The sequence below is a fragment of the Sapajus apella genome, unplaced genomic scaffold (genome assembly GCF_009761245.1).
Source record: "Sapajus apella isolate SASKATOON/1434 unplaced genomic scaffold, GSC_monkey_1.0 scaffold24, whole genome shotgun sequence".
Classification (NCBI taxonomy): domain Eukaryota; kingdom Metazoa; phylum Chordata; class Mammalia; order Primates; family Cebidae; genus Sapajus; species Sapajus apella.
This window is the reverse complement of record NW_022436964.1, coordinates 11,658,209-11,679,442: the sequence shown is the minus strand read 5'-3', so window position 1 is coordinate 11,679,442 and position 21,234 is coordinate 11,658,209. Positions and strand designations below refer to the sequence as shown.

Below are 21,234 nucleotides of genomic sequence, written 5' to 3'. Positions count from 1 at the left end.
TGGTGTTGAGGGTTTGCAGATTTTCCAGGCACATGGTGCAGACTGTTGGTGGATCTACCATTCTGAGGTCTGGAGGACGGTGGCTCTCTTCTCACAGGTCCACTGGGCAGTACCCCAGTAGGGACTCAGTGTCGGGCCTCCAACCCCACATTTCCCTTCTCTGCTACCCTAGCAGAGGTTCTCCATGAGCACCCTGCCCCTGTAGCAAACTTATTCCTGGGCATCCTGGGTTTTCCTTACATCCTCTGAAATGTAGGTGGAGGTTCCCAAACCCCAATTCTTGACTTCTGTGCCCTCATAGGCTCACTACCACATGGAAGCTGCCAAGGCTATGTGCTATACTTTCTGAAGCCAGGGCCTGAGATCTATGTCATTTCCATACATCCTCTGAAATCTGGGCAGAATTTCCCAAACCTCAATTTTTGACTTCTGTGCACTTGTAGGCTCAACACCACATGGAAGCTGCCAAGGCTTGGTGGCTCTGCCCTCCGAAGCAACAGCCTGAGGTGTCCCTTGGCCTCTTTTAATCATGGCTGGAGTGGCTGGGATTCAGGGCACCAAGTCTTTAGACTGCATACAGCAGACGGACACTGGGCCCAGCTCACAAAATCATTTTTTCCTCCTAAGCCTCCAGACCCATGATGGGAGGTGCTGCCACCAAGGTCTTTGGCATTCCTTGGAGAGGTTTTCTCGATTGTCTTGGGGATTAACATTTGGCTGCTCGTTACTTACGTAAATTTCTACAGCTGGCTTGACTTTCTTCTCAGATAATGGGATTTTATTTTCTATAGCATTTCCAGGGTGTAAATTTTTCAAACATATATGCACTGTTTCCCCTTTAAAACTGAATGCCTTTAACAGCATCCAAGCCACCTCTTGAATGCTTTACTGCTTAGAAATTTCTTCCATCAGTAACCCTAAATCATCTCTTTCAAGTTCAAAGTTCCACAGATCTCCAGGGCAAGGGCAAAATGCTGCCAGTCTCTTTGCTAAAACATAACAGGAGTCACTTTTTCTCCAGTTCCCAAGAAGTTCCTCATTTCCATCTGAGACCACCTCAGCCTGGATTTCATTTTTCATAATTATCAACATTTTGGGCAATGTCTTCAATGAGTCTCTAGGGAGTTCCAAACTTTCCCACACTTTTCTGTCTTCTGAGCTCTCAATCTGTTACAGCTTCTGCCTGTTACTCAGTTTCAAAGTTGCTTCCACATTTTGGGATCTCTTTTTAGCCACACCCCTCTCTACTCATACCAATTTACTGAATTATTCTGTTTTCATGCTGCTGATAAAGACATATTCAAGACTTGACAATTTACAAAAGAAAGATTTAATGAACTTACAGTTCCACATGACTAGGTAGGCCTCACAATAATGGTGGAAAGTAAGGAGGAGCAACATGTTACATGGCTGGTAGCAGGCAAAGAGAGATTGTGCAGGGACACTCCTCATTATAAAACCATCAGATCTTGTGAGACTTATTCATTATATTCATGAGAACAGCATGGGAAAGACCTGCTCCCATGATTCAATTACCCCCCACTAGATTCCTTCCACAACATGTGGGAATTCAAGATGAGATTTAGGTGGGGGCACAGCCAAACTATGTTAACAATATTTGGTTTTTCTGTCAAATATATTCACTTTAGGTTTAGTTAGCCTATTTTACTCAGATTAACTTTAAGTCTAAATAGTTTTGTGATGTTTATGCAAAGAAAATGTAACCACCATCATAATCACCTGATTTTGCTTCCAGATTAAACAACATGTCTGGAATCTTCTAAACATCTAAAAGCCTGGATTATGTCTGTAAATTATACTATTTATTTACTATTCTTAAGAGACTTTATGGTAAGTATTAAGAATGTTTGGGTGGAAGCAACTCAATCATTTAGAACCATGTCTGGTCCTACCTAGGATATAGTGAAGTTATTTTATAACAGAAACAGAAGCACAGTCTTGATATAACCTGTTAGGGATTTACTAATATACTCCAGTGTAATTACCATTATCTGTGCTTGTGGTTACTCTTCTGGGGTTACGTGGAAGATACCATAATGTTGGATGATTTTCACTTGTAAAACATTCACTTTGGATTCCTGCTTTAGTACCTCAGTCAAAAAAAAAAAAAAGTGTAACAATATTCTCAATTATTATCAATCCAGATTGAGACATAATTTTCATGATACTCTAATTTGATAGTCTATTAGGGAACAATGTTATGATTTCGTCTCTGTTATTCGTTAATATTATTACCTTGGTTGGAGTCTCATTATAATGAGTCAGAAAATGAAAGTATTGAATTAGACGATGTAGTAAAAATTCTTAGTCCTTGCTTCCCTGCTGATGTTTCTGCTTTTTGCACCATTTTGGAATGCAATGATGTCCCCTTGAAGTTAGGAGTGGTACTGATTTATTTGAGTAATGACGCAAAATCTGAAGTGATGAGTATTAGCTGCTTCAGCCCATGCTATTCTCCCCCTCCACTGGGATTGTGGAAGCATTTATTGAGGTAGAGGTGCCATAAAACTGAAGGCATCTGAAATGCTAAACCTCATGGAGGACAGCTGCCCTGGAGGGTCGTCTAGGCTTTGCTTGAATGATAAACTTTCACCGTGCTAAGCAATGATGTTCTTCTGTAATTCGTTGCCAGAGCATTACCTATGCTATTCTTATTGATGTAGATGATTTCTAGAATATCTTTCCCTCCTCTGAGTTTGTGAGGCATGATAAAATATGCTTGTCTGAAACGTAAACAAAATCAATAAAGAAGACTATTGACTTAAAACGCTTATACTATATGTCAAATATATGTTATTAGATACAGAGTTTGGAATTCCTCAGAAGTAGCTCACATATCCTATATACCTTCTAATGATATGCATATCCAGTATCTTTAAGGTTTGCCGGTAGGCTTTATGTCTTGAAATTATTTTACAATCTGATATATACTTTTCTCTAGCAAAGAGTTAGTTGACTTAGAACCAATCTAAAGTGGATAAGCAGTGTTCAACAATTCAGTACGGTCTTTGGGATTTAGTCAAGCTTGAATAATTATTGACATGTAAATGTCATAATGACAGCATTAATTTGCAGCAATGGATTTGGTTTTGGCCTTATGAGAGATAGATATGATATGGAATGGATACGGTCATTAGTTCCATGGCGGAAATGAAATGTCAGCTGTCTGATATATTGTCTGTCAATAGTTCAATGTTGCCAGCTTTTTAGGCCTGGTCATATTTCATTCAAAATAGAGTTGGAAAAATATGATTTAATTCAGGCTGTTATTATGTTGTTAAATACTTGGAAGCTATTTGAACCCCTATTGAGGTTTTAATCTTACGATTAAAAGTACTACACTTTGATCCATGGATTTTAAAAATATGACATACGTTCCACTTCTGCAATAAGTTGTTCATTTTTACAGTTTTTGAGTTGAAATTTTCCTGACAAAAAGTGAGAAATATCAGTGTTTAAGTATATTGATCTATTTCATATTTTTTGCACTATAAGAATTTCTTTTTCTTTTTTTGAGGTATTTGTGGACTATACATCTTGATGCTTCTCTCCAAAAAACATAATCAAACAAATTCAGAATATATGTGAAAATTCCAGAAGTACAAATCTTTCATAATAAGATACTTTGTTTTGGCCAGGTGCAATAGCTCATGCCTGTAATCCCAGCACTTTGGGATGCCAAGGTGAGTGGATCATCTGAGGTCAAGAGTTGGATACCAGCCTGGCCAACATGGTGAAACCCCATCTCAACTAATAACACAAAAATTAGCTGGATGTGGTAGTATACACCTGAATTTCAGCAACTCGGGAGGCTGAGGCAGGAGAATCACTTGAACCTGGGAGGCAGAGGTTGCAGTGAGCCGAGATTGTGCTGTTACACTTTAGTCTGGGCAACAGAGTGAAACTCCAACTCAAAAAAAAAAAAAAATACTTTGTTGTGCTCAGATGCTATTTTACTTCAATGAAAATGGAACTAATTATGTCAAAGTTAGTAAGAAGTAATATAAAGAAATAAGAGTAATCTTAATTCTATCCCACTCACTCTGCTGTCTTCTTTTTCTTTCATAATCTTTTCTTGGATAATTGTTAATACCTAGTTACTATTAATTATATGTATGGAAATCATAACACTAAGCTTCAAATGTTTATTGAATGCTTATTCAGCTCTAAAAGTATATGCCTAATTTTTATTATCCTAATTATTATTGTATGGCATGCTTTTTTTTTCCTTACCAAATGCCAATTGTGTCAATCTCATTTGCTTAATAATTCTTTCTTTCCCCATTCTTTTCCAGTGTTCCCTTTATTGTTCTTAAAGTTCTCATTTATGCTTACATTTAAAGCTGAGTAACTTTTAATCCAGTATTATCAGTTTGTTAAGAAATTGAGAGTTAGAAATGATGGAATAATTCTTCCAAGCTCACAGAGTTTTAAGTAGACTAAGAACTATTAAAAAACAGTCAGGACTTAAATGATCCTTAAGTGTCTTCTTACAAACATCTGTGCAAAAAAGAAAAAAAAAGATTGTAAGGTAGAGTTGCTACTCGCTTGTTGGACTAAGTGGAAAGGTCAGTGAACTGTGGAGAGAGCAGTTAAAAGTTGAATTGTTGTGAAACGAATTCCTGAAGGTGAAACACCTTTGTTCCTTTGAAGTCAAGCAGGTAGTTGCAACTCTTCCACCAACAAAGACTGGGTGTGGGGAGGGAGATAGACTCAGTACTGGTTGTCTCAATTGTGTTCATCACACTGAACAGAGTAATGAGACTAGGATAGCCAGCCTGGGCTTTAGTCAAGAATGCAGGCTGGGAACTTCTTGTAAAAAAGTTTAATATGTAATGAAAAAGGAATTGAGAATTGAGTATAAGCCATGGGTTAAAGGTTGATAAAGTCTCAAATCAACTTTATTTGCTCAGCATGTTTCACAGTCCTCTTGTGCTCAGAAGGGGAGCATCCAGAGCCATTGTCAATGTACAGTGTGTGCAGTGTGTCACACACTGAGCTAATGGTACTGGTTGGGCTAGAAGTAATTGGCCTGTTATAAATTACAGGACAAACTTATGATTTGTCATTCGAGAAGGATAGGTCTGTGAGAATCGTGCCAGGTGCACACCATAGATCAGTGTCAATATTCATGATTACACCTGTGAATAAACCTATTTCATTTTTCTGTACATACAATAAATTGTATGTAATCTAGACAGAAGATTTATCCACCATTAGATAATGATAGCTAGTACAGAAGTAATTTTTCTCTCTCTATTTTTTTTTCAGTGATGCTTGCAACCTTTCCAGTAATGCAAATTGATAAAATGTTGGAAGAATACATATAATATACTGGATGTTACTTTATTCAAATATCATCATATTTTAGATTAGTAGAGAAAATGAACAGAATAAGAATATGAGATGAAAAAGCAAATAAGACTTATTCCTGTCTTTTTCTTTGTCATCTTTAAGAGATTTATGTCCTAGTAGTTTGAAAACTATTTCTCTATATCTGAAACCATCTGCCGCTACTTTTTCATTTCAGGTTTCTGCTTCATTTTGTATTTTGGGAGGCAATAAACTCAGTCATCTACTCCTATGAGCCTTATTTCACTATCTATAATATAGAAGAGCTATTGTTTAGGTGGGTTCAAGCAATTTGGGGGGCCAGAAAATATTTTCTGTTTTCTTATGAGTTCTATTTTATAGCCGATATTGTCTAGTGAATTTATCTTTTTCAACTAATTATTGTATCTGGACACAAGTAAGGCATCTATTTTACTATTGCATATAGCTCAAGGGTACCCATGTAAAGTAATTTAGTAGATTACATTGTTGTCATCATTTACTAGTTCTTTAATTTAAAATGACCTAAATGCCATAGTCCCCCCTTATCTGCAGGGAAATGTTCCAGGACCACTAGTAGATGCCTGAAGCCATGTATAGTACTAACCCCCATATATATATACATATATATATACATATATATGTATATATATATGTGTACACACACATATATACATATGTGTATATATATATACACACACACGCATGCATGCACCATATATATATATCATATATACATATATATACAGACATTATGCTTATCCTCTATGTACATACCTATGATTAAAGTATAATTTAGAAATTAGGTACCATTAAAGATTAACAACACTAATGAACAAAATAAGACCAGTGTAATAATATACTGTAATAAAAGGTATGTGAATGTAATCTCTTTCAAAATATCTTCTTGTACTGTATTGACCTACAAGCATTTTTGGACCTATTTACCATAAGTAACTGAAACTATAGAAAGCAAAACTATGGATAAAGGGGTAACGACTATAATTTGAGATAAGGTATGTCATATGATGTGGCTGTGTCTCCACGCTAATCTCATCTTGAATTGTACTCCCATAATTCCCATGTGTTGTGGGAGGGACCCAGTGGTGATAATTAAATCATGGAGGATGTTTCCCCCATACTGTTCTTGTGGTAGTGTCATAAGATCTGATGGTTTTGTGAGGGGTTTCCCCTTTTGCTCTCATACTCTCTTGCCTGCTGCCATGTAAGATGTACCTTTCACCTTCCGCCATGATTGTGAGGCCTCCCCAGCCATCCATTAAACCTCTCTTTCTTTATAAATTACCCAGTCTTGGGTATATCGTTATCAGCAGCATGAAAACAGACAAATACAGTATGCATTTTCTAAATACCACCATTTGTTATTGCATGTGTCCCACTATACATGGGAGCATTTATAATATGGGTACATATTATGAAGTTTGATCATGGGTTTAATTATTTATTTAAAATAGATCATTAGAATTTTTTTAATCCATCAGGTGACTTCACATACTGTGAATGCTGTCTATTTACTGTGGGAGTTTATTCCTACAGTAAATTTCTGTGGCAACCTATGCAAAAATAAGAGAAAATTTTATATTTTTTGGGGGGGAATATGCTGATATTTTTCTTCAGGTCTTGAACATGGATTCCTGTATGTAGACATAGTCATTGTTGATGACTATTGGTGTGATCTGTAGAGTTTATCCAGCCTGACCTAGCAAAAAAAGATTCTCTTTTCTCATCTTGTAAATAAATCTGGTTTTTATGGACAAGAATACAGTGAGAAACCATGGTGAATTATAAAGGGGATGCAACTAGAGGTTGGTGCAAACATAACTGCAATTTTTGCAATTACTTTTAATTGAGAAAACTGATTACACTTGCACCAACCTTTATATCATAGTCATGCAGAGTTGAGGTCTTACGTTTTCTTCACGTCTACCTTTCATAGTCCTTCTCCTCATCCGTACATCTAATAGGATACTAAGTTCTCTGGAGTCTTCAGCATTTCCATTGCTATCATCTTTGGACTCAAGTTTTTATTTCATTCCTAAATAGTCATGGTAGGAGTAGCCTCTTAATGGCCTGCCAGCTCCAGGCATGTTTTCTTCAAGCTCATCTTGGTTTTTCATTCTCTATCATATAAAATCCCAGCTCTCTACTTTGGCCTTCTTCTGGATCATTCCTAGTCATCCTGTACTATTACTTATTTTTCCTATTTGTTCCTATGTTTAGGCCTATGCTTATGCCATTTTCCCAGTCTGCAATGTTGCAGCTCTATTTCTCACCATTTAAGGCATACTTTTTCAAAAGTCAGCTGATGAACCATCTCCTCCAAAAGCTTTCTGATCACTCTAGTAAGAAAATAACTTTTTTCTCTGAACTCCTGAACCTTTGTACCATTTGATGCTGTTAACATTTAGTGATAAATTCTGAGTGTCTTGAGTTCATGGACTATGCTACATATCTTTTTATTCCTTACAATGTTGAATATATTGTTCTACACATAGTATGCATTTAGTAGATAAGGGTAAAAGTATGAATTAACATTCATCTGATTTAAGATCAGTTTTGTGTTTCTCTGTATGCAACTTCTAATTGTTTATTTAATCCAGTGCTTTTTAACCTTTTCTCCTTGGTCACCTTTCTAAGGAACATTTTGCATATTTTTTTCCTAATTGTCAATTTATGAAACAATATCACACATATACTCTATTTATGTTTATGTATACCTGTGTTTTAGGCATGAAAAACATGGTTGTTTTCATCTATCAATAACGAACTTTTGCACTTTTAGAAGCAATACTGCTTTCTTTGAGAATGCAAGGTTTAGTGTTTTCACTGAAAGCAATTAGTATTTGCAAGTAGAAATCTTGCTTAAGTTATAATGCTGCAGAATAATGATGGGATTGAAACATGTGGAAGAAGGGAGAGAAGAAGCAATTGTTTATTGACCATCCATGAGTTTGCCAAACTTCAGGTCATGTGTTTTGCATACATTGTTTTATTGACTCTCCTAAAAATCCTGTAAAGCAAATAACACTATTCTGCTCAACTTGCCAATAATGATCCTTTTTCTCCTAAAATTCCTGACTGTACATTTTTTCTTTTTGAAATTTTAAATACTATTTTTCTTTTGAAATTTCTTCACATTATCAAGAATAGTGTTTTCATCTGCTAGTGTACCTTAGGTAGTACAGCGTCAGGAAGGATTCTTCCTCCCTTGAACTGCAGACAGTACTTGTTTATCTGAATTATACTTATGAGATTCAATTAAGATTTTTTTTTGTGAAAAAAGTGAGTTTAACTTTTTAAACAAATTCTGAAAACTGCTCTTCTGTTATAATTCTCTTCCATTCAATTTTATAGATGACAATCTGTTTCTGAGAGGTTTGATCTCTTATTCTGGTTACATATTAATTTAGTTGTAAATGGAAGTAGATTTCAACTTTCAACTTTTTCTTACCCAGGGGACAAATTAATAATCTAAAAAAGAAAGTTCAAATTTGCTATTAGGTATGATGCTAACTCTATTTAGGTCTCATATTAATCCTTTTTTTTTTTTTGAGATGGAATCTCACTCTGTTGCCAGGCTGAGTGCAGTGGCATGATCTCAGTTCACTGCAACATCTGCCTTCCGTGTTCTAGCTATTTTCCTGCCTCAGCCTCCAGATTAACTAGGACTACAGGGATGCGCCACCATGCCCAGCTAATTTTTGTATTTTTAGTAGACACGAGGTTTCACTATGATGGCCAGGATGGTCTGAAACTCCTGACCTCATGATCCACCCTCCTTGGCCTCCCAAAGTATCAGGCATGAGCCACAACGCCTGGAATCTTATATTAATTATTTCTTAACTGTATTATGTCTTTACATTTTGACTATAAAAAATTACTTGCCTTATAGTATATAGTCTTTTGATTACTAAGATTCGCTACTTACTCCAAACTGAAATATATCTGATAATTCACTATGGTGAAAAATTGGTTTTCCTTATCATAAAAAAGTCACCCAGTTAATGAAAATGTTTTGTACAGCACATGAAATAAGTGAACAATCATTTTGATGCTTTTACTACACACTAGTATTTATAAAAATTCCACTGATAAAATTCAGTGGTACAGAATGAAACTAATTTTTAGTTATGTTTTATACAGTGTGTTTATTTTGGTGAATGTGTGTTTTAGGCATAGTGTCTTAAAAGATTATTATTTTTATTTGCTAGAATCTGGCTTCCACCTGAACTGGTTTCTTTCAGTTTTGAGATGCCATGTAGAATGAAAGTGTGATGCAGTAATATTTATACCTTTATTATTATGAAGTCTATAATTAATATGAGGTGTACATTCAAAATAGTATGTCAAATTGATTTTTGAGCATAAATTTAATAATCCGAAGAATAAGAATTAATAAGTTGAATAAATTGATGGCTTATTAGAAGAGTGAATGAAAATAGATTTTCTTGGTTCATTTTTGTGTTGCCCCTTTACTTCTCCATCTACCCAAATCTCCTCATGTCACTTCTCCGAGTGCTGGGAAGAGGAAATTATTTATTCTTTCTGAAGGCACATATATCTTTCTTCCTTATTCTATAGTTGTCTGTGTATATTTCCCCTACTAAAATATAAGCCATCAAGACACAAAGCCTGCAACTTTTCTAAAATCAACAGAACTTCATTTTTCTATTACTTCTTTTTCTCATAGCTATGACATTTGGCCCAAGATTTGATGAATTAATGGAGGTGGTTTCCTTCTGTTTTGGGCTTTCTGTTGCTGGAAGAATAGAAAATGGCACTTGCCACTTTCTCCATTTGTCTCTAACTAGTTACATTGAGAGGCTGAAAGATTGCCATTTTAGCATACTCTCTGCCAATATTCTACCAATTAATTCTCATTGCAGTGGCAACTTTTAGGACATTGACTCTTCTTTATTAGGATTGTAACCAGCAACTTAATACACATAGCTCGCTATATACATGTGAGATGGCAGCAACTTCCAATCAATTTCTACCTTGATTGGATTCAAACTGTGACCTAGAGGGGAGTATCAATTCCTTGAGTCATTACCTTCTCAAGAAAAGAATGTTTATTTTCTTTCTAAATCAGGCATTTATGATTCCTTTCAATACTACTTCAGTGTCACCATGTTTGGGAAGTGAACTTTCATGTACAAATGTTCATTTTAATTTTATAAAGGTTTAACGACTTGTTTGAGGCATATAATGTATATTTTCTTTCACACAACATATACTGATATGTAGAAAGGAATATTTTTCATAGTATAATGTGCAATGCAAATATTTCATGGTCAAATAAAAATATGGGTCAGTGTCAAACTGAATATTTTAAAGTGCTAAAACAGAATCAAACTTTTTTACAATAAGGCACATCTCTTTAGGGGATCTCTTTCAGTAATTATGTTAAATCAGGAAATTTGACTAGAATACAAAGAGTGATATTGAGCAAAAATGAACAAACATAGTAGCCATTAAATATTTGACTTTATATTGAAAAAAGGATAGAACATCCTTTTTTATAGTTTTGCTAATGAGATTACATTTTATAACAAGCTACTATTTTTCTAACTTTATATATCATAAGAAAAATTTCTAATATTTGTTATACATCTGTAAGTATATTTAAGGTGTTTTTATAAAACATTGTTTTAAGAAGAAGGTACCATATATGTCTAGTTACAAAAATGTATTCAAAACATGGATAATTCCTACATGAGTTTTTCATTGGAATGACATGTAATTTCAATTACATGTCATTTTCCTCTACTGGGAGTCAAAACTATCATCACTCAGACCAGAATGTAGAGTTCATCAAAAAGACAGTAGGAAGATTACAGAAAGAGAAAAGCCTAGCTATAGGAGGTCAGAAAAGACACCCCTTGCTAAATTCTGAGAAAGATATACTCTCTGAAGGGAACCAAAACTTTAGGGTAAATTCACTGGACCCAAAGATATACTCAGTTGACTCTAGAGAATAAAGATAAAATCCTAAATATTAAAAAATGAGAATTTTTATAAGTAAACATACTATTAACAAAGATCAAATGTATGTTTGACTGGTATGCCTGAAAGTGATGGGGAGAATGGAACCAAGTTGGAAAATACTCTGCAGGTTATTATCCAGGAGAATTTCCCCAACCTAGCAAGACAGGCCAACATTCAAATTCAGAAAATACAGAGACCACCACAAAGGTACTCCTTGAGAAGAGCAACCCCAAAACACATAATCATCAGATTCACTAAGGTTGAAATGAGGAAAACAATGTTAAGGGCAGCCAGAGAGAAAGGTTGGGTTACCCACAAAGGGAGGCCCATCAGACTAAGAATAGATCACTCTGCAGAAACCATACAAGCCAGAAGAGAGTGGAGGCCAGTATTCAACCTTCTTAAAAGAATTTTCAACCCACAATATCATATCCAGCCAAACTAAGCTTCATAAGTGAAGGAGAAATAAAATCCTTTACAGACAAGCAAATGCTGAGAGATTTTGTCACCACCAGGCCTGCCTTACTAGAGCTCCTGAAGGAAGCACTAAATATGGAAGGAAAAACTGGTACTAGCCACTGCAAAAACATACCAAATCATAAAGCACATCAGCACTATGAAGAAACTGCATCAACTAACAGGCAAATTAACTAGCTAGCATTGTAATGACAGGATCATTTTTTCCTTCATTTCAACCTTGGTGAATCTGATGATTATGTGTCTTGAGCTTGCTCTTCTTGAGAAGTATCTTTGTTGTGTTCTCTGTATTTCCTGAATTTGAGTGTTGGCCTGTCTTCCTAGGTTCACACATAACAATATTAACCTTAAATGTAAATGGACCAATTAAAATACACAGGTTGGCAAATTGGATAAAGAGTCAAGACTCATTGATGTGCTGTTATTCAGGAGAACCATCTCATGTGCAAAGACACACATATGTTAAAAATAAAGGAATGGAGGAATATTTACCAAGCAAATGGAAAGTATAAAAAAAGCAGGGGGTGCAATCCTAGTCTCTGATAAAATAGACTTTAAACCAATGAAGATCAAAAAAGACAAAGAAGGGCATTACATAATGGTAAAGGGATCAATGCAACAAGAAAAGCTAATTATCCTAAATATAGCACCCAATACAGGAGCACCCAGATTCATAAAGCAAGCTCTTAGAGACCTACAAAAAGACTTAGACTTCCACACAATAATAGTGGGAGAGTTTACCACCCCACTTGTTAATATTAGACAGATCAATGAGAACAAAATTAAGAATATTCAGGATGTGAACTCAGATCTGGACCAAGCAGAACTAAAGACATCTACAGAAGTCTCTACCCCAAATCAACAGAATATACATTCTTCTTGCCACCACATCACACTTATTCTAAAATTGGTCACATAATTGGAAATAAAACACCCCTCAGCAAATGCAAAAGAATGAAAATCGTAACAGTGTCTCAGACCACAATGCTATCAAATTGGAACTCAGGATTAATAAATTCACTCAAAACCACACAACTACATGGAAACTGAACAACCTGCTCCTGAAAGACTACTGGGTAAATAACAAAATTTAGGCAGAAATAAATAAGTTCTTTGAAAAAGATGAGAACAAAGACACAATATAGCAGAATCTCTGAGACACAGCTAACGCAGTGTTTAGAGGAAAATTTATAGCACTAAATACCCACATAAAAAAGCAGAAAAGATCTAAAATTGACACCCTAACATTACAAAGGAACTGGAGAAGCAAGAGCAAACAAATTCAAAAGCTAGCAGAAGATAAGAAATAACTAAGATAGGAACAGAACCAAAGGAGATAGAAATATGACAAACTCTTCAAAAAAAAAAAATCAATGAATCCAGGAGCTTGTTTTTTAAAAGATTAAATAGATAGACTTCTAGCCACCTAATAAGGAGGAAAAGAGAGAAGAATCAAATAGGCAAAATAAAAAATGACAAAGTGGATATCACCACTGATCCCGTAGAAATAAAAACTACCAACAGAGAATACTATAAACACCTCTATGCAAATTAACTAGAAAATCTAGAAGAAATGGATAAATTTTTGGACACATACATTCTCTCAAGACTAAACCAGGAAGGAGTCGAATTCCTCAATAGACCAATAACAGGTTCTGAAATTGAGGCAGTAATTAATAGCCTACCAACCAAAAAAAAAAAGTCAATGAGAAAATGAATTATTCAATAAAGATTATTGAGACAAATGGCCTTATAACCACTAAAGGGAAAAGGGAAAAGAAAAAAGGAAAAAGAAAAACAGAATTGACTCCTAGAGGACTGGGGGAAATTTAGCTCTTTACCTTCTTTTTCACAGCCATAATTTCAATATTAAACAAAAATGAAAACACAAGAAGAGAGCATAAATGGCCATGTTTAGTCCTGAGTCCAGGGTGAGATAACAATGGTAGATCATTCACAGTCTCAACTTTGAAAGTATTTGACAACATATAAATTATATTAGTTCATTTTTACATTGCTGATACAGACATACCTGAAACCAGAAGGAAAAAGAGGTTTAATGGACTTAACAGTTCTACATGCCTGGGGAGACCTCACAGTCATAGTTGAAGGCAAGGCAGAGCAAGTCACGCCTTAGGTGGATGGTGGCAGGCAAAGAGAGAGCTTGTAAAGGAAAACTCCGTCTTATAAAACCAACAGATTTCCTGAGACTTATTCACTATAATGAGAACAGCACAGAAAAGACCTGTCCCCATGATTCGGTTATCTCCCACTGGGTCCCTCCCACAACATGGTGGAATTATTGGAGCTACAAGTTGAGATTTGGGTGGGGACACAGAGCCAAACCGTATCATTCTGCCCCAGGTCCATTGCAAATCTCATGTTCTCACATTTCAAAACCAATCTGTCTTCCCAACAGTCCCCCCAAAGTTTGAACTCATTTCAACATTAACTCAAAGTTCACAGTCCAGCATCTCATCTGAGACAAGGCAAGTCCCTTCTGCCTATAAGCCTGTAAAATCAAAAGCAAGTTAGTCACTTCCTAGTTACAATGCAGGAGCAGGCATTGGGTAAATACAGTCATTCCAAATGGTAGATATTGGCCAAAACAAAGGAACTCCAGGCCCCATGCAAGTCCTAAATCTACCAGGTCAGTTAAATCTTAAAGCTCCAAAATGACCTCCTTTGACTCCACATCTCATATCCAGGTCATGCTGATGCAGGAGGTGGATTCCCATGATCTGGAGCAGCTCTGCCCCTGTAGCTTTGGAGGGTACAGCCTCCTTCCCAGCTGCCTTCATGGGCTGGCATTGAGTGTCTGTGGCTTTTCTAAGTGCACAGTGCAAACTGTTAGTGCATCTACCATTCTGGGATCTGCAGAACAGTGGCCCTTTTCTCACAGCTCCATTAGGCCATGTCCCAGTAGGGACTCTGTGTGGGGGCTCCCACCCAACATTTTCCTTCTGCGCTCCCTAGCAGAGGTTCTCCATGAGGGCCCTGCCCCTGCAGCAAAGTTCTACCTGGGAATCCAGGCATTTCTCTACATCCTCTGAAATTCAAACGTTCTGAAACCCCAATTCTTGACTTCTTTGCACTCACAGGCTCAACACTGTGTTGAAGCTGTCAAGACTTGGTGCTTGTACCCTCTAAAGCCATGTCTTAAGCTCTACATTTGCCCCTTTCATCTATCGCTAGAGAAGCTGGGACTCAGGGTATCAAGTCCCTAGGCTGTACACAGCATGGGGACATTGGACCTGGCTCACAATGCCACTTTTTTTCTCCTAGGCCTCTGGGCCTGTGATGGGAGGACCTCTGACATACCCTGGAGACATTTTCCCCATTGTTTTGGGGATTGACATTTGGCTCCTTGTTACTTTGCAAATTTGTGCAGCCAGCTTGAATATCTCCTCAGAGAATGGGATTTTCTATCACATTGTCAGGCTGCAAATTTTCTGAACTTTTATGCTCTTCTTCCCTTACAAAACTGAATGCCTTTAACAACACCCAAGTCACATCTTAAATGCTTTGCTTCTTAGAAATTTCTTCTGCCAGATATGCTAAATTATCTCCCTCAAGTTCAAAGTTCTGCAAATCTCTAGGGCAGTGGCAAAGTGCCACCAGTATCTGTTAAAACATAACAAGTATCACCTTTGCTCCAGTTCCCAAGTTCCTCATTTCCGTCTGAGACCACCTCAGCCTGCACTTCACTGTCCATATAGTTATCAACATTTTGGGGAAAACCATTCAACAAGTCTCTAGGAAGTTCCAAACTTTCTCACATTTTCCTATCTTCTTCTGAGCCAAACTGTTTCAGTCTTTTCTGTTACCTAATTCCAAAGTCACTTCCTCATTTTTGGGTATCTTTTCAGCAGTTCCCTACTCGACTGGTACCAATTTACTGCATTAGTCTGTTTTCACACTGCTGGTAAAGTCATACCCAAGACCAGGAAGAAAAAGAGGTTTAATGAACTCACAGTTCCACATCGCTGGGGAGGCATCACAATCACAGTGGAAGGCAAGGAGAAGCAAGTCACATCTTACACAGATGGTGGCAGGCAAAGAGAGCTTGTGCAGGAAAACTCCTTCTTATAAAATTATCAGGTCCCATGAGACTTATCCACTATCACAGGAACAACACAGGAGAGATCTGCTCCCATGATTCAATTATCTCTCACAGGTTTCCTCCCAGAACAGGCAGGAATTACGGAAGCTACAAGATAAGATTTGGGTGGGGACGCAGAGCCAAACCATATCATAAATTAAAAACTTGGCCACACATGGTGGCTCATGACTATAATCCGAGCACTTTGGGAGGCCAAGGTGGGTGGATCATCTGAGGTCAGGAGTTCGGGACTTGCTTAGCCAACATGGTGAAACCCCGTGTCTACTAAAAGCACAAAAATTAGCCAGGTGTGGTGGTGGGTGCCTGTAATCCCATCTACTTGGAAGGCTGAGGCAGGAGAATTGCTTGAACCTGGGAGGCAGAGGTTGCAGTGAGTTGAGATTGCACTGCTGCACTCCAGTCTGGGCAATGAGAGTAAGATTCCATCCAATAAAACCCAAAAAACAAAAAACCTTAGTTAAACAATGAAGGAAGAAAAAGTTTTAAAGAACAAATGGGAAAAATATTCATGAAGCAAAAGACTAGAAGTCTAATATTTCTTATAACAAGAACTCTTAGCCATCTATAGGAAAAGAGCAAATTTAATTGAATAATAATATCAATAAGCAACTTACAAAATAAAAATCAGTCATACAATAATATGTGTGATCTCATAAAATTATTTAAATAAAATATCCTTTCTACCAGTTTCTTTCAAGAAAACACAAAATTTTATGTAAAGCTTCTTGTTTTTAAAATATTGACTAAATTATAAAAAAAAATATGTTGGCCAAAAAAAATTTAAAAAGGCAACTCTCTGGGCTATGACTTTGTAAGCTTGATTGGAAAAATTTAAGGATGACTAGCTTCTTTATCAGACATCTAAGCATTGAACAAGCTCTGCAGAATTTGGGAAAGAATACTTTGTGAGGATGGCAGTTACTCTTCACAATTTTCTTCCTTGAAACCACTATTAAATAGTATTATACTTATGGAATTATTCTTCCATTAGTAGAATTTTCTGCAAAGTTTGAGATTAGAGCATTTGACATAGTGAATGAATAGAATTTTTGGTAAATGCTAAAAGTAAATTTCTTACTATTCCCATGTCTACACAGTATATAGTTACTTTTCAGGAGAAAAATATGAAGACGTACTGGTATTGCTTTCATCACCTTTATTGAAATATAGTTTGCAAACAATAAAATTCACTCTTTTTAGTTGTATACTCCAAGTTTTGAAATATATATATATTCTTATGCCACTAAAAAGTATGTATAACATTTCCATCACTCTAAAAGTTCCTTCCTGTCCTTTTACAGTTAATCTTCTCTTGCAGCCCCTAGCTGTAACAATCACTGATTTCCATTCTGTTACTATTGTTTTGTCTTTTTAAATTTTCTATAAATGGAATCATGAACTATGTGTTCATATTAGTCTGCATTCTTTCCCTTATTATTATTTTTAGCATCATCCATGTTTATAGTGTGTTTCAATAGTATGATTGTTTGAAGACTAGCATGCCATTGTATAATTATACCATAATTTGTTCATTAATTCATCAGATAATGAGCATTTGGGTTGTTTCCAGTTTTTGGCTATTAAGAATAAAACAACTGTGAAAGATTACACATAGGTCTTAATGTGGAAATATGTTCATTTCTCTTGGGTAAATATCTAGGAGTGAAATTGCTAAGCTATTGGTCACTTGATTGACTGTTTAACTGTATAAGGAACTAGAAAAGCTTTTAACATATATGTACCATTTTGCATTCCTGTCTGAAATGTATGAGAGTTTGAGTTGCTCTACATCCTCATCAATGCTTGATTTTATCAGTCTTTTTAATGTTAGCCATTTTAGTGGTATAAAGAGGAATTCCATTGTGCTTTTAGTTTGCATTTCCTTAATGTTTAGTGATAGTGAACATATTTTCTTGTTCTTATTTGCCATAAATATCTCTTCTTGAGTTAAGTGTCTGTTTCAATCTTTCACTTATTTGTTAACATTTGGGTTGATTACTTTTTTTTAAATTTAAATTTAATTTTATTTTACTTTAGGTGTATACTATATCCAGCATTTCTCCCCATGTTATCCCTCCCTACCCTCCCCACCTCCCCACCTCCCACTATCCCTCCCCTACCACCCCCAACTGCCTCTAGTGTATGATGCTCCTCTCCCTGAGTCCATGTGTTCTCATTGTTCAACACCCACCTATGAGTGAGAATTTTTAATTATTTGTTTCTTATAACTTTTTATATATTCTGGATACAAGTTATCAGGTATATGTTTTACATTTTCTCCAAGTTGGTACGTTTTTTGGTTTCTTTAACAGTACCTCTCAGAGAGCAAAACATTTTACTTTTAACAAAGATCTTTTATTACTTTTAAATAAATATTTTACCTGTCATATATATATATATGTATATATATATTGCAGGAGTGTTGTGTTACCATCACTACTGTTTGTATCCAAAACTTACTGTCTTCCCCATCTTCAGGGTCACAGGCAATACTCCTTTAACTGAAGACAGGTTAACAATAGAAAAGTCAACAAAGCGTGCAAAAAAATATAAATACTCAAAGAAAGACCAGATGGTTGAGATTTAAAAACCTTCTTAAGGGGAGAAGGAAGTAGAAATGTGTAGGTAAATTATTTCTAGTGGAAATGGATGGTCCTGGGGAACAATGTTCTGGGATGAAGTTTCTCTGAGCTCTGGGGAGATGGTGGTAAGTTGAGGGGTGGAAGTTTATTGTGAACAAAGACTATTTTTTCATGCAGATAAAGTCTCCCAAGGTAACCTTCTGGAGCCGTTCTCAAAAGAATAGATAAAAGTTTGTTGGGGCTTGGTGAAGTCCTCCAATCTCTTCTTGAGTGGCTAATCTTTCCTGGTTATTTGATGAGCTACCAGGGAGGGTGGCTTAAGACAATTGCATTTCTTTTTAAAAGAAACTTTCTGCCACGCATGGTGGCTCACAACTGTAATCCCAGCATGTTGGGAAGCTGTAGGACTGCTTAAGGTCAGGAGCTTGAGAGTTTTGGTAACATAGCTACACCCCATCTCTGCAAAAGTTAAAGATTAAAAAATAGCATGGTGTAGATGTGTGCACCTTTAGTCCCAGCTGCTTGGAAAAGTGAGGTGGGATGATTGCTTGAACCCAGGAATTTGAGGCTACAGTGAAGTATGATTACACCATTGCACTCCAGCCTGGGCAACAGCACAAGACCCTGTCTCTCTAAAAAAAAAAAGAAAGAAAAAAAAAAAAAAAGAAAGAAAAGAGGAAAAAAGGAAAGGAAGAAAAGGAAGGGAAGGAGGTAGGAAGGAAGAAAGAAAAGTTTTCTTAGTCACATAAGGAAATTTCAGAGAAAGTCACTCCCACAGCTTCAGGAAAGAAAGGATGTCTCAGAAACAGGGAGGTGGGAGAAGGTCAGAGGGAGACCTTGAGACTGCTTCTTTCATTCAGCATGTCAAAATGTCATATTTTCGTGTGTTTTTTGAGCCCAACGTTATACATACAAATGCATGCATGTGTGTGTGTGTGTGTGTGTGTGTATAAATTTATATCCAGTATGGTAAAATACTGAATGAAGAGAAATAGTAATTGTTATCTCAGATTTAATATTATTATAGGTTATTCTATTGTGAAAACTTTCTTAACTGTAAGAAAATTTTATATTTACTTAAAAACTTATTTTTATGAAGATAATTGACTTCTTAAGTTGAAAGGCCCCTTTCTAAAAATGGGCAGTGTATGCCACTTCACACCATTACTCCAAAGAAAATGTATAAATGGCCAATAAGTTTATGGAAAGATATTCAACATCACTAATCATTAGAAAAGTGGAAGCAGGTGGATTATCTGAGGTCAGGAGTTCGAGATCAGCCTGGCCAACATGATGAAACTCCATCTCTACTAAAAAAAACCAAAAAATTAGCCAGATGTGGTGGCAGGTGCCTGTAATCCCAGCTACTTGGGAGGCTGAGGCAGGAGAATCACTTGAACCCTGGAGGCAGAGGTTGCAGTGGGCCAAAATTGTGCACCACTGCACTCCAGTCAGGGTGACAAGAGCAAAACTTCATCTCAGAAAAAAAAAAAAAGAAAAATAGAAATTACATTTTCTTATTTTCATCAAGTAAGATAGCTATTATTAAAAAACAAACAAACAAGGAAATAACAACTTTTTGAGAGGATGTGATGAAATTAGAACCGTTGTATCTTGCTGGTAGAAGCATAAAATGGTACAGCCATTATGGAAACAGTAATACAGTTCTTGGGAAAATTAATAATATAATTACCATATGATATGCAATTATACATCTGAATATATACTCCCATAAATGAAAGTGGGGACTCAAACATATTTTTACATCCATGCTCGCAGTAGCTAAAAAGAGGAAACAGTCAAGTGTCAATTAATGGATGAAAGGTATATACCTACAATAGAATATGGCTGAGCTTTAAAAGAAGGAATGAAATTTTTATACACACTGCAAGAGGGATGAACCTAGAAAATATGCTTAGGGAAATAAGCTAGACACTAAAGGAAAAATAGTATATAATTCCACTTACATAAGGTACATACAATAGGCAAATTCATAGAGACAGAAAGTAGAAGAGAAGCTACTACAGGCAATGGGGAGGAATGAGGTTATTGCTTAATGAGTATGGAGTTATTGTTGGAGATGATAAGTTTTGGATACAAATGGAAGTGATGGTAACACACCACTGTGGCTATATCTTATGCCACTAACAAATGGTTAAAGTATACTTAAGAGTGGTCAAAACAAGTATGGTACATATTTTACCATAATAAAAAAGTTCAAAACAAAGTATCCAATAATGAGATACTTTCTATTTGCCACTAGATTAAAAATTAATGAAAAAATGAGGAGAAGGAGAAAGAGGGCAAGAAGTGGTGATGGTAAAGGGTAATGGGTATGCCCACACACTCTTAATGTCAGTACAATTGTATATATCTTTTTTTGGATAGTATTTAGAAGTATTTATCAAAATTTTCAATGAATATAACTTCCGACATAATCATATTGCTAAGGGTCTGTACTATAGAAATAGTCACACAGGCATTCAAATATGCAGATAATATTCAGAGAGAGTGAGAGATACTTGTTACAGAATTCTTTTAATACTGAAAACTTATGGAATACTGAAATAATCTAAAGTTAATTAATAGAGGACTATTAAGTAAATTCTGGGATGTTCACATAGTAAAATAGTAAAAGAAATTAATTAGTTTTTAAATTTGCCCTAATAGGTATATCTAAACATTTAGGAG

General features: G+C 36.0%; 1 long non-coding RNA gene across 2 annotated transcripts; it reads right to left on the bottom strand.

The window, feature by feature from the left end:
• Positions 1–377: 377 nt before the first annotated feature.
• Positions 378–15,302, bottom strand: LOC116559729. Of its 2 annotated transcripts, none has more exons than XR_004272590.1 (3): positions 15,271–15,302; positions 6,560–6,567; positions 378–785 (listed from the first exon to the last, which is right to left on the bottom strand). It is a non-coding gene; the product is annotated as an uncharacterized LOC116559729 (long non-coding RNA). The 2 variants fall into 2 exon arrangements; XR_004272589.1 differs by lacking the exon at positions 6,560–6,567 and adding an exon at positions 2,776–2,781.
• Between the last annotated feature and the right edge of the window lie 5,932 nt (positions 15,303–21,234).